Below are 12,939 nucleotides of genomic sequence, written 5' to 3' on the forward strand. Positions count from 1 at the left end.
TTGTTTTCAAAGATGTGCACGAGGTAGAAGCGAAATACCTCACCGGTGACGTAATCATGGAAGTTGGCGACCATCTTGCGTTCGGACCATGATGCAGCGGTTGCGTGGAGCTCGAAGAAGCGGAACCAGTCTGCCACAGGCTCAACATCCGCTGATCCAGTGTACTTGGGGACGTCCAAGGCTTCTGATGGTGCGGTCATGATGCTGGTCTCTTTGGGTGGTGCATCTGTGTGCGGAGGTTTCACAGCATAGTGTGGAATACTTCCATGTTGGTGTGTGGCTGATGAGGTGGCTGCCAGGTCTTCATCCTGTCGGCTTGTGTGACGCGAGCAGGAGGTTGCAAATGAAAAAAAAACATGATGATGCCTCAATCAATGGCACAACCCACTGTGGGGGATAGGCCACGAACCGGGTGGTATTATGATCAAAATTTCAAATAAGTTAGTTTATAAATAAATAAGTACTAAAAATTTCAGGAAAGTAAATGAATAATTGAAGATAGGAAACGATCGAACCGATAATAAAAGAATGAAGTAGTCTATACTAAGTTAGTCAGCCTTGCCTAGATTGGAATAGCAATATAAATTTAATGATAAATAAATACAGTAAAGGATAGACGAAAATTTCGAATAATAATATTAGTAATCATGTAATTTTGATTTTGTGACACAACTTTTTGAGTTTGCTAAATCTATAATTTATTGAAAAATAAATAAACTAATCATAAAAAATGGGAAAATATGAATAAGGCAATCTTTTTGTGTCACAAAGAAAATTATAAATGGCTCGGCAAACATTCCCGTGGCTATATCCTAACACCGTGGCCCCAAGTGAGAGTATAACTGAACCATGGCATAGTCATGTAGCCAACTCGGAATTTTCGACACCAAGCCACGTAAAAAGTAGCCCAATTTGGCTATTAATAGCCCAATCTGGCAACCCTACCTGCTAGACCGGAAGCGCAGCTGCACGGTGCCACCTGGTGCCGCGCTCTGTGAACACGGAGAACAAATCAGATTCGGTTTCGTTTTCCAGTTTATGCTGTAGTTGCTGGAACAGTAAAATTATTGCTCGACAAATAATTTAACTCTGAAAGAGGTTAACGCTTCCTCTCCGACAAGGTAGTGCAGTTTGTTCAAAGATAGAAAAAGCAAGGAGAGGAAAGGCAAGCAGGTCAACCAGACAAGCGTCCGATTTCCTACTGGGGATGGCAAACCCCAGTGCCCCTGTGTTGCAATGCAGTGCACTGAAATCTGCCTAGTGTAGTGCTAATTTGGGGTGGTTGGTGCATGTAATGAACGGGTAAATAATGAGTTGTGTCATAACTTTTTATCAATGTTAGAACGTATATTTTACGAGGACTGATGTCCATAAAACTGCTTTTTCATTATTATTTTGATAGGGCATATTGTTATTTCAATATTGAAGCGAGACAATATGTGAAGTTTAGCCATTTGACAGAAATGCTGTCAGCGACACCAGCCTCGCAAAATATACACCTGAATAGTGCCGCATAATGCACTGGTGTTCCACATATATGCACCAAAAAGCTTCTCTCGAAAAATAGAAAGCAGAACGTCATGCAAGCTCTTTTAGAAGGAATATCTTAAAAACTTGATTCGCTCACCAAGTTCGCACTTACTGGGTACATTTTGCGTACAGGCTGACTTGAATTTTGTAATTACCGCATGCTCTCTAAATTGAAAATGAAAGCTAGCCGATTGCAATAAGTACATATGGAGTTTAATACTTTACCATAGATACACTTAACATGAATTGCCTTGAATACTGTATTACCGAATAAAGCGCCTTTATTATCAGCAATGCTCTGGGCATGTTATATATAGCCTTTGTCGAAGACGCATGCGTACACATGTGTGTATGCATACATATTTGTGCGTCACTTACACCCTTCTTGAGCATAAAGAAACACCCTTGGTGCCAATCGGAGGGTGCAAAAGATGTACGCACCCTATATATAGGGTGTAGTATTGTAAAATAATGACAAAAAGGTGTGAAAGGGTGTAAGCAAGGGTGTTAAAATCAAAATACGCCCTTTTTACACCCTTTTGGGTGTAAAAACTTTTACTGTGTACATGCGCACACCAAAGGGACAGACCAAGTTGGCAATTAATTTGACTTGGGCTCAGTAACGAATTTTTTTATATATGATCCATCATGCGATCCTATAGAACACTCTCAATAAGTTTTGCCATATATTTGACGTACGATAAATAGGGCGAATATTGTCAAGATTGCAGCCAGCTCCTTGTTTTTTTAAGTTGCGGAATTATTTTGGCTGTCGTCCATTCTTGAGGAAACCAAGCATTTTTTAGAGAATAATTCACTGTGTTCAGACGTTCCTCAGGAGACATTGCAAACAAAATTTTTAGCATGGCATTGGAAATCCTATCAGGACCTGGGGCTGAAGTAGGCAAAGGTCTCATGATATTGGAAAGCTCTGACACTGTGACTTCCACAAAGTCATCCCTGACGGGAGGTCTTAATATTAAGGCCCATTTGGCAAACATGATGTTAAGCGTTGTGCTAAGCCCTTTGCTATGAATTCTAATGAAGTAGATATTTTGCGTTGTGAAAGAATTACCGAAGCAATGTTCGCTGGTGTTGGTATGAACTTTCCATACCGAAGGAATCTGAACAGAGCTTTTTTGTTGTTAGACTTAGAGAGGAATGCATGATGTCTTTAATATATTTGTCTTTGGCATGTGGTACTGTTCTCTTGAATGCGGTAGCTCCAAACTTATAATCGTTCCAGTTATTCGGAGACTGATTGTCAAGAATGTTTTCCAAGCGGCTTTTCATCGTCTATAATCCCCCGTGCACTCCGAATTCCACCACGGAGAGTGAGAACTTTTATCTTTCGTTACAATAAACTGAGACCTTTTATAGGAACTTTTTAATACAGCGTAAAGGCTCATGGCTTTGATGTTATCCGGCACCGTTAATTGGGAGTTGAGGGTCACTTTCTAGATACCCTGCAATTTCTGGTAATAGACAAAAATGCACGCTGGAGACACCAAAGAAGTAAAAGGGCATACAATATCAAACCGAATGGGTAGATGGTCACTGTTTGAGACAGAGTCGACTGTAGACCCGGAAGTGACGGACATCCCGAACTGGCGAATGTTAGATCAAATGCTGATTTATGAAGGCCTTGAATAAACGTAACTGCTTTCGTGTTTAAGCCACAAAAATTTTGGTTGATTGCCCAGTCTGGCAATCTCTTTCCACATGAGTCTCTTCTGAAACGCCCAGCCACATGATGCCAATTTAAGCCGCCCGCTATCACAATTTCTTTCCTACAATATTTTACAAGGGTACCAAGGTATCTATAGTCTTGGACACCTGCGGGACAATATACATTAACTAAAGAAAACGAGGAACAACCGGGAATAGTTACATCTATTGCTAGTATCTCGCACTTCGTAGACATATACCGATAAGTTATTTTTACTTTATGGCATATTCTAGTCGTTATCATGAAAGAAAGTCCACCTATCGGTGGATGGTCCAATCGAAATAAACGATAGTTTCTTATGTGGAAATCTTGGCCATGTGAGAGCCAATTATCATGCGAAAGAATATTTGTGGAAGAAAATTCTGAACAAAATATAATAAATCTGTAGCTGCAGAAATAATGAAACGGAAGTTCCACATAATACCTTTAAAGCAACTATGATACCCGCCGCGGTGGCTCAGCTAGCTAAGGCGTTGTGCTGCTGAGCACGAGATCGCGGGATCGAATCCCGGACGCGGCGGCCGCATTTCGATGGAGTCGAAATGCAAAAACGGCCGTGTGCTTGCGTTGTAGTGCACGTTAAAGAAACCCAGGTGGTGAAAATTAATCCGGAGCCCTCCACTACGGCATGCCTCATAATCAGAACTGGTTTTGGCACGTAAAACCCCAGAAAGAAGAAAACACCTATAATGAATTAATGCCTACTTTAGAAATCACTGGCTCTAAATTACTGTCTTTTAAAAAATCTCTCTTCGAAAGACTGTCTTTACCGTGTTTTGTGGGTTTTGATTGAAAGATAGAACTTGAAGAATTAGGGTTGACATCTGTCTTGGAAAGACTATCTTTAACAACTTTTTTGGTTTTGGAGTGCGGGACCAAGGTAGAAGAATTATCGTTAGGTGGTCTTGTGCGTTAAAGCGTCGGAAGACCCATTTCTAAGTCCTGGTTGATTTCCGACACTGATCATGAGAAGCAACCGTTGTTGGTCTGCTGAGTGGAAGTGGATTGCCTTGTATTCTCAGCGTTTTCTGCAATGACTGGCGAGCGATCTATTAGCTGCCCAGCGTTCAATGTAAGAGGATGTGTAGGAGTCTGTAAGCTAGTGTCAGTGCTCGCTACAGAACAGAAAAGCTGAATCATTTGAGATGTCATCACATAAGCTAGAGTCTCCGACAGGTTTGATGTTAGTTGTTCCATAGCTTTTGACTTCGCTTTTTCGACCGCTATCGCAATAGCATCGAAAGGGCTGACTCTGCAACCATTTGTTGACGGGCTGTCACTCTTGCATATACCTTAGACCTTCCCTGGACCTCAGCAACAGCATCACGGCGTGAGCAACATCTCCTTTCAATTGCTTCTATAATACAAAATTCCTGTGTTCTCGTAGGACAATTCGAGTAGTTAGCGGGGTGACCACCACTACAGAAACAGCATTTCTCTTCTTCGGACCAGCAATCACTAAAATTGTGGTTGTCACCGCAATTACGGCAGCGTGGCGCAAATCTGCAGCCCCTCACGTTGTGATCAAATCGCCAGCAGTTAGCGCATTGAAGAATGCGTGGAGCCAGAGATTCAGCTTTGAAAATTAGTGGCCAGACCTTGATTTCTGTTGGAAGCATCGTCCCAGCACATGTGATTATCACTGACTCAGTTGGAGTCTTCTTATCGTCAATCACTCAGCTACACCGGTAAACGGAGATGACACCAGCCACAGAAAACACCTCTAAAATCTCTCCCGGGGTTCAACTGGCGTCTACACCTCGTATAGTGCCTCTAGAGCCTGCAAGATGCGGTGGGACGAAACATCTAGCCGGATGTGAAGCGAATGTTGAGCAATTGAGCAGTTCCTTGCCACAGTTGTGGTCTGGCGAGCAACATAATATACCTCCCCAGCCGAACTGGCGGACCTCAGTGATCTGTCGGAAGTGAGTTGATGCCTTCTGCAATTCCACCTGAATCGTCTTTGGGTTCTTCCTGTTGATTATGCCGCCATCGGTAGGCACCATGGCCACGGGAACGTTGCCGGTTCCAGTGCGGAGAAAAAACTCATGCGGTAGCCCCTGGGGAGCTAGCGAGGCTGACCACGGGGAAGCCCCGAGGGCAGACAGGTATCAAGCTAGGCTGACTAACTCAAAAACACATGAGAATTCTTCAAACGGAAATAAAAAAATTTACGTAAAAGAGCAAGGTGAACAAAGAAAATAACACCCGATACTTGACCCAAGCCCCCAAAACAGGAGATGCTACTACAGCGATCGAAAGCAGGAACGCAGGAATCGAACTGCAGCCGCTGCTGCCCAAAACATGGTCTCCAGAACAGCAGCTTGCATCTTCATCTACCTCCACTGCCAGCTACTAATATACCGTACCGTCCTTGTGCGTCTCGTAACACACACACAACACACACACACACACACACACACACACACACACACACACACACACACACACACACACACATATATATATATATATATATATATATATATGCGCTTGATTGCAAAGACACATACGCCGTTTGCCGTCAATTGGTGATCTGGAGTATCGCGTGTACGCCACGAAATTTGCCGATCAACGAGTGGTATACAGCTCCGCTGTAATATTTCCATTTTCATTTACGGCTAGGGAGCCAACTTTTAGCTGTTTAATGTTGGCAGCCTAATCACGCCAGTGCTGCCAGACATGTAACAGCTGATAGGGCGCTGTTGTGGTTGCGCAGCGACAGTCGCAGCGCCTGCTGATTTGCACCGACGTGTCATCATTCACATTCTGCAGGCCCGACCACGCGTACGCTTGCCGACGCCCGCAAGCCTAGGTGACAATAATAAAAAACGAACTGAGCCAGCATTGCCCAAATTCTTTTGCCTGAAATAGTCGCCGCAGGTTGCATACACCTACCACAGGATAGCACTGCTAACGTTACCCGCCAGGCAGTATTCAATGGGCAGGCCACTTTGGTCTGAGCTAGAGAGGTGCATCCTAATTGATTTCTTCAAAATGCTATATGCTTCTTTGTTTCAAGAGTGCTAACAACCTTTTGATCATTCGCATCAATTGTAAAATTATCAGAAAGGTTGCGCTGCAGACTTTGACAAGCAAGTACTTAAACTCACCCTGGGCAATAAATTCACCTTTCTCTTGCTGGCCAGCAATATTGTAGGCCTGCTGTGTGCTGCTTAGATTTCAGAGAAAAAATTTGATACTCCATTTTGTATCTATTTGTGCGTTGTAAAGACCACTTAATGGAACAGAAAATGTTTCGGCTGAGTATTCCTTCTTTTGAAAGTTACAATATTACGCTGATGCATTTTGAATGTAGCTTGCCCGTGAAGTTTGCCCGTAATCAAATGTTACTTACCTGGGTCAAACGTAGGACCTCGCAGTTGTCGGATTTATAAAAATATATATTTTTCTTTGCTGACCCATGAGGAACCGTTTTTGGTTCAGGGCTGAAACTTGTGGCCATCGTGTAGCGACCCGGCAAGTTCCGGATATACAGAAAATATATCTCCTTGTACATAAGGCCAGTAGCTCTTCCGAAGTTCACCTTTACGAGGCTCTTGGGAGGGTTGCCATCAATGTCAATAGACATTATTGTTCTAGGGACAAAAACAGGTATGCATTCGTCAGCAACAATCACTCCACTGTTTTTTCGTAGATAAAAATGTTTATAAAAACAGAAGACATTAAGTTTTCATCTCTTGCTATTTATTGAGTCAGTCACACAAAAAACTCCTTTTCCCTCTTCCGAATCAATAATTATAGCCTAAGTAAATCAATTACTTTTAGGTACAAGTGCATCACCTCTTCAAAAACGGCCTTTTCAGCATTCCTAAATACTTTGGCTTATAGCAAGTAACATTTAAATGCACAATAAGTTCACTCTAATTGTGTTCTGCATAAGTGAAAGAATCTATTTCAATAGAAGGAAAGAAATGTTGTGCAACCTTGCAGACCCAAGACCCAATTTCTAAGGAAGCTATATATTTCAGCAGTTACAATAAGAATCGCCGTTCAATCTAAAAATAAGTCACACAGCTGCCTTAACGGTCCGTTTGAAACATCGCCAGGCATATGGCCGTGAGAAAATGTTAACATATTTTTACAAAGGGAGTCATTTATCGAAACACTTTTTACTTCGCCAAAATGTCAACCATAATTCCCCCCTCGCGCCATTCTCGCTAAATTTGACACCGGTTGCGATAACAATTCTCTCAGAGCTGTGCGATTAATTCTGCCTTTCCCGTAAACCCCACGATAAGGCTCCGGATTGCTGGCATACGAAATTTACTGCTTAGAGCCTAATTAGCTCCCGTACTTTAAAGACCGTGTACACGTTTACCCTATTCTCGGACGCAAATTTTAAACCAATATAAGGCACCTTGTTTAGTTCACTGTGGTCTCCAAGGAAATATCGTACAAACCTCGTCTAATGCATAAAAAGACAAGGAGCCTTCAATCATCACTTGCAAATCTTTCGACTATGCTAGCATTCTTACAGTTTCGTTACATATTGCAATTAGGTCCCCTGTCTCCGCCAAACATAAACGTGGCATAACGTACACTCTAAGAAGAAAAGGAGGAAATGGGGTATTGAGGTTACTCCTTTAGGGGAGGAACTGATCTGCCACAACCATTCCTCCCTTTAGGGGTTAAGTGAGAGGGGATGAACTGTTACTCCCCATGCGTAGGACTAACAGTTGCTCTTTTCCGATGCTCCTCAAGGGAGTAACGGTTATCCTTTCCGATGCTCCTCGAAGATGGAATTAATTAAATTAGCTATTTATTCGCTAATAAAAAAATTACTGGGCGAAAAAAAAACGCACCGGCAAGTAGGATTCGAACTCACATCCTCTCGTTTACAAGTCGGGTACCCTAATCACTTCACCATGGCAGCTCGGTTGACAAGTCAATTACCGAGTCGAGGTTAACCAGCTTAACGCAGGTGCGGCAATAACAGAAGAGACTCGGCATTTGGTGTATGCTATGCCGGGAGAGTCTAACGTTGCGCATACTTACAAATCTAAGCGACTACATAAAGAAAGTTGCCCGATTATTCTTACGGTGATTTAAACTGAGACATTGCGTGATCTTCGTGCAGCGAGTGCAAACGGGGCACGCAAGACGACAGAGGACAACTTCTCTATCGCTTAGCTTGCCCCTTTTGAGCTACACATCGCTTTAGTTAAGTTTATAATCTCCTTGGAACGAAAGGAACTCTTTAGGTACTACTGGCCAAGAAAATCTGGCAATCCATTTATGACTTGCGCGCTTAATGCGTATCGTTCACTTATGGTATGCACGCACACGAAGTGCACGGCTCTTCAGATTCCACCTTTTAAATTTCAGGCAATATTCTCACGAAGATGCAAAGTGCTGCTTTACATCTAGTTCAGATAGACAGTACACGAACTTCCAACTATTCATGATATATAGACAATACCGCGTTCGCCGCATCACTCCACGAGACGGACGAAAACAGCAAAGTGCATGGGGAGTAACTGTTGCAGTTCGTTCTCGCCGTTGCTCTCTTTCGGACCAGGGATCGTACACTTACTCTCCAAAATTTGCACACGCCACCCACACTCCTGCAGTTACTCCCTTGAAGGACGAAAGTGCCGTTTTTTGGACTAACTGTGCAGTTACTCCCGTTCTCCCCGGAATACTTCTTAGAGTGTAGAGTCATCTCCGGACAGTGGAAAACATAGTTGATAGCGGCCGCATGCCGTAAACTATACCGAACGCTTGCTTAACTAACATTTTCCTAAGGCTACTTGCTTCACAGGCATTTAACTTAGCCGAGAGATTTCCTTTATCATCGCCAAGATTTGGCTAAGTTTGATGTACGTGCCATTTGCAGCGTTGCTAGGGCAACACCTTGAGTTCTGCCGCGCTCATAAGGCAAAATTTCAACGCCCCAGAGCACTTGCATAATAATTCTTCGCAAAAGCGGCCAAAGGCCCCCTTTGAACTCTAACTCCCCATCACCCATTCCTTGTAAAAGACACTTCAATAAATTCTTTATGAACCTATACTACCAGATGGATACGCCCACAAGTGTCATTCACTTTTAACTACATCTTGATCACTTAAGCCGAGCAACAGTGTGGCCAGCTCCAGGCGCGCGATCGGGCATGGATATGTACGGCGACTTCGTGTGTTTCAACTGTCTGTCTGCGATGCTGCCGAGTCGGCGAGAAAAACCGGCATGCGTGGTTTTGCCCTGCACAGACAAAACTCGTGTCGTGTATGATAGCGTGTCACTTCCGAAATGCTGTTTGCGTTGTGTAGCAGCGCAGAGATCACGTGCTTACTATCGCTCTGCTGTCCTCCCCCTTCCAGCTAAAGTGTAACTAATAAAATGTTGTGCACATAATGGGCCCTGCGCTTGTGAAAGTGCAAAGTTGCCGCGGCACCTCAGAATACGAGTTTTAACTTTTTGTATTGACTAATCCCTCTGGAAGAGGGTTAAAGAAACTGTATTTGCCAGGCTCAATTATTGAACATTATGTTAATGTCCTGCTTATTAAGCCCGAAGCCAACTCTTACAGTTGGATGACTAAGATTGTCAACCATTTGTTGCAAGTCACCTCCGTCACAACTGAAAAAGGCAATGTCATCTGCAAACCGCCGGTTGTTTACATGTTCTTCTGTCCCAACCTAATAGTCTAAACTTCGAAGCATGCAGTGACTAGCATATTTGAAAGAGAATTTCTCCTTGCCTGAACTCTTTTTAGATTAGTATTTTTTGGTTTGCCCGCGGAGAATAAAGGCAACTGTGCTGTCTCTATAGGCGTTTGCTATTTTAGTCCCGTAAGCTTCCGGAGCTCCCTTGACTACACAATACTTCCATGAGTACCAGTATCCCCGCTGAATCAACGGCTGTAATGTATATGAAAGCCACATACAGATGTTGGTTGTAGACCGCAGATCATTTAGTTGTTTGATTCATTAAGTGGATGAGATCCACTGCCTACTTATTGAGTGTTACACTTACACTCGCCGAGATGGCAGTACAGTAGGGCATTTATTGAGCGTTTATACAGAACAAAATATTGCACATGTTACTGAGCGTAATATAACAACATGAAAAGCAACAGTCACCAGCTACGCACAAGTCTAATTCTTTCATTACCGGCCCTATAGAAATCGTTTAATCAGATCAACAATTTCTCTACGCGTTAATTTCTGTTGGGATTCTTGTATTAGCGACATCATGCACTCAACTTTAACAACGACTCAACTTTAACAATTTGGCAGATTTCACAATTTTTGACAGATTGAGCCAACTTCAAAATAAAATTTTGGTGGGAAGTATCGTTGAAACAAGTTTCCAGTGCGCCTTGCACTTCTTCAGTAAAAAGACGCAAGATCTGCACTTTGGAATAGTCGGCAACATAATGTTCAAATGACAGTGGCAGTGAGGACGCAGAAGCTACTCGCAGGCTGTCAATTAACCGGTCGTATAGACAGGGGTAATTGGAGATCGCAGGGAGAGGCCTTCGTCCTGCAGTGGACATAAATATAGGCTGATGATGATGATGATGATGATGATGATAGGCTGTTTTAACGACGTCTCAAGCAACGGTAGGTGCTTATGAGCGCGTGTTATTTTATTTTGATAATTTAATTTTATTTATATCAAGTGCAAGGTCATTTTCACCACCATGGGTTGACTTTACCAATCAGTGCTTAGACTGCACATGCACAAATTATTACGAGCAATTCTTCGCGTTGTGTGGGGTTTTCACTGACACAAGAGCATGCCGTCGATGTCAGACCGACCTTCGACCGAAGCTTGACTAGCTGTGTAATTCTTACATCTTGAACATTGCTTGTGCAAGTGGTGTACAATAGGTGAAATATGTACTCTTCAATATTGTGGAACACTACACATTACTTACAGGCACCGAACAAAGCATGCCCAGTAGAACAAAAACTAGGACACCTTGTTTGCACAAAAGCGAACGCAATGATTAAGTATGAGGAGGCCTCTGCAAGTGCCCTGACTTGACAATCATTGCTCCGCGAGCCATATAAACGCAGTGACAAAGTAACCAAGTGCCAGTTGCAATCAGTAAAAACAAATGCTTGCTGTACGATAGCAACTTACCGGTTATCACATTTGCGAAGCTAGTGCTTTCCCGCATAACTAGGGCATCACTATGGCTAGTAATAAAGCCAGCAGATATTCATTTTTTTCTTACGTGATCTAACTTATAAAGTTTGGGAACTACTAAACAGGCGCATATTTTGCATTTTAATATTTTTTACTCTGAATACTTACACTAAAAGTATCAATTTATTCCTTTCATTCGTACTCCGTGACGTTCTTCATCGAAGTTTCATATAATAATGCTAACAAATCGTCTGCGCAATTACTACTCTAGTCATTGAAACCACTCCAGTGATTAAAACACCAGTGATTACGCTGTAATGCTATGCATCGCAGTATCCGTTACTACTATGCCTTAAAATAAAATGTTAGAACATTAAAGCACCAAATATGAACATAGTTATAGCAGCAACAAAAGAGTTAAAGAAAAAATGTGCAGACGAAATAAAAAGAAAGTCAAGTAAACAGTCCAATACAATATGCAAACCAGGACTTCACTTCTTGATGCCAGCTTGGTCTCTGAGTTGCCCTGATTCTAATTAAATTACATCAGTGAGTATTTTTGTTCGGTACGGAAAGCAAGCGATGATTATCAATCTGTATTAAGTGATATTTTTCCACAGACCTCCTACGCTCATGTGAAGAGCTAACATCCACTTAATTTACTATGTTTACCACCCTTTTTCTTGCCGGCAAATCATAATAGCCATCAATAGTGCTAGCAGTGCCGCAGCAGCAACAAACCCACACCATTAGGCTGACAACGACATGCTTATAATGACGCACCAGCACCATCATGCCTACTCTGGACGGTTTACACAAACTAATCAACTTTGAATAGGCCGCCCCGCGTAAATTCTGCCTGGACCTTAGGCCAGTCGCTTGTTCGTTTTGCGACTGGATAGAGCATGTTTGGTACGTATTGATGATGATGATTTATTGGCATCCTATTTGAGACGAGGCGGTAAAAATAGTCACCCGGTCTGCTTGATTTATTCAGGTATACTGTACATGTTTTTCCTTCTAGCATTTTTGTATGCACCTCCACAATCCATTTCATCCTTGAAACTTTATCTACCTTCTATCGTTAGCTATGCCTGTAACAGATCCGGTCGTATAAATCCCTTCTCTGCTTTTCGAAAGCGCAGCTCTTAGGCGTTCATTCCTGTGGAGGGCGTCGGCGTCCCTCGTAACCGAGCGAACGAGCTTAGCGAAAGATCAAAGCGAACGCGGGGCGTACCGAGAATGAAAGAAAGCGTGATGCGGAGAGCGCAGGGGAGACGGCCTGGGCATGTACCGAGTTGGCGCCGCGTGGACGATCTCATCTGCATCTTCCAGGGAGGGTGGCTTCAGTTGGGGAGGGCTAGGCTCATCCTCGGCGCCAGCTGCTAAGGTCAGTCCGCGGTACCAGCGTGTGTGATGGGGACCACTGCGCCTGCAAGGGGTGATGGCGAGCGGCTACGAGTAAGGCTACATGTTACGCTCCCTTGGGTGTGGTCGCTGCTGACACTGGTGGCATGATTTCCCCGCGACGAACGTCTGCTCTCGTCTTTAGTGGATGAAA

The sequence above is a fragment of the Dermacentor silvarum genome, chromosome 7, assembly GCF_013339745.2.
Source record: "Dermacentor silvarum isolate Dsil-2018 chromosome 7, BIME_Dsil_1.4, whole genome shotgun sequence".
Lineage (NCBI taxonomy): Eukaryota > Metazoa > Arthropoda > Arachnida > Ixodida > Ixodidae > Dermacentor > Dermacentor silvarum.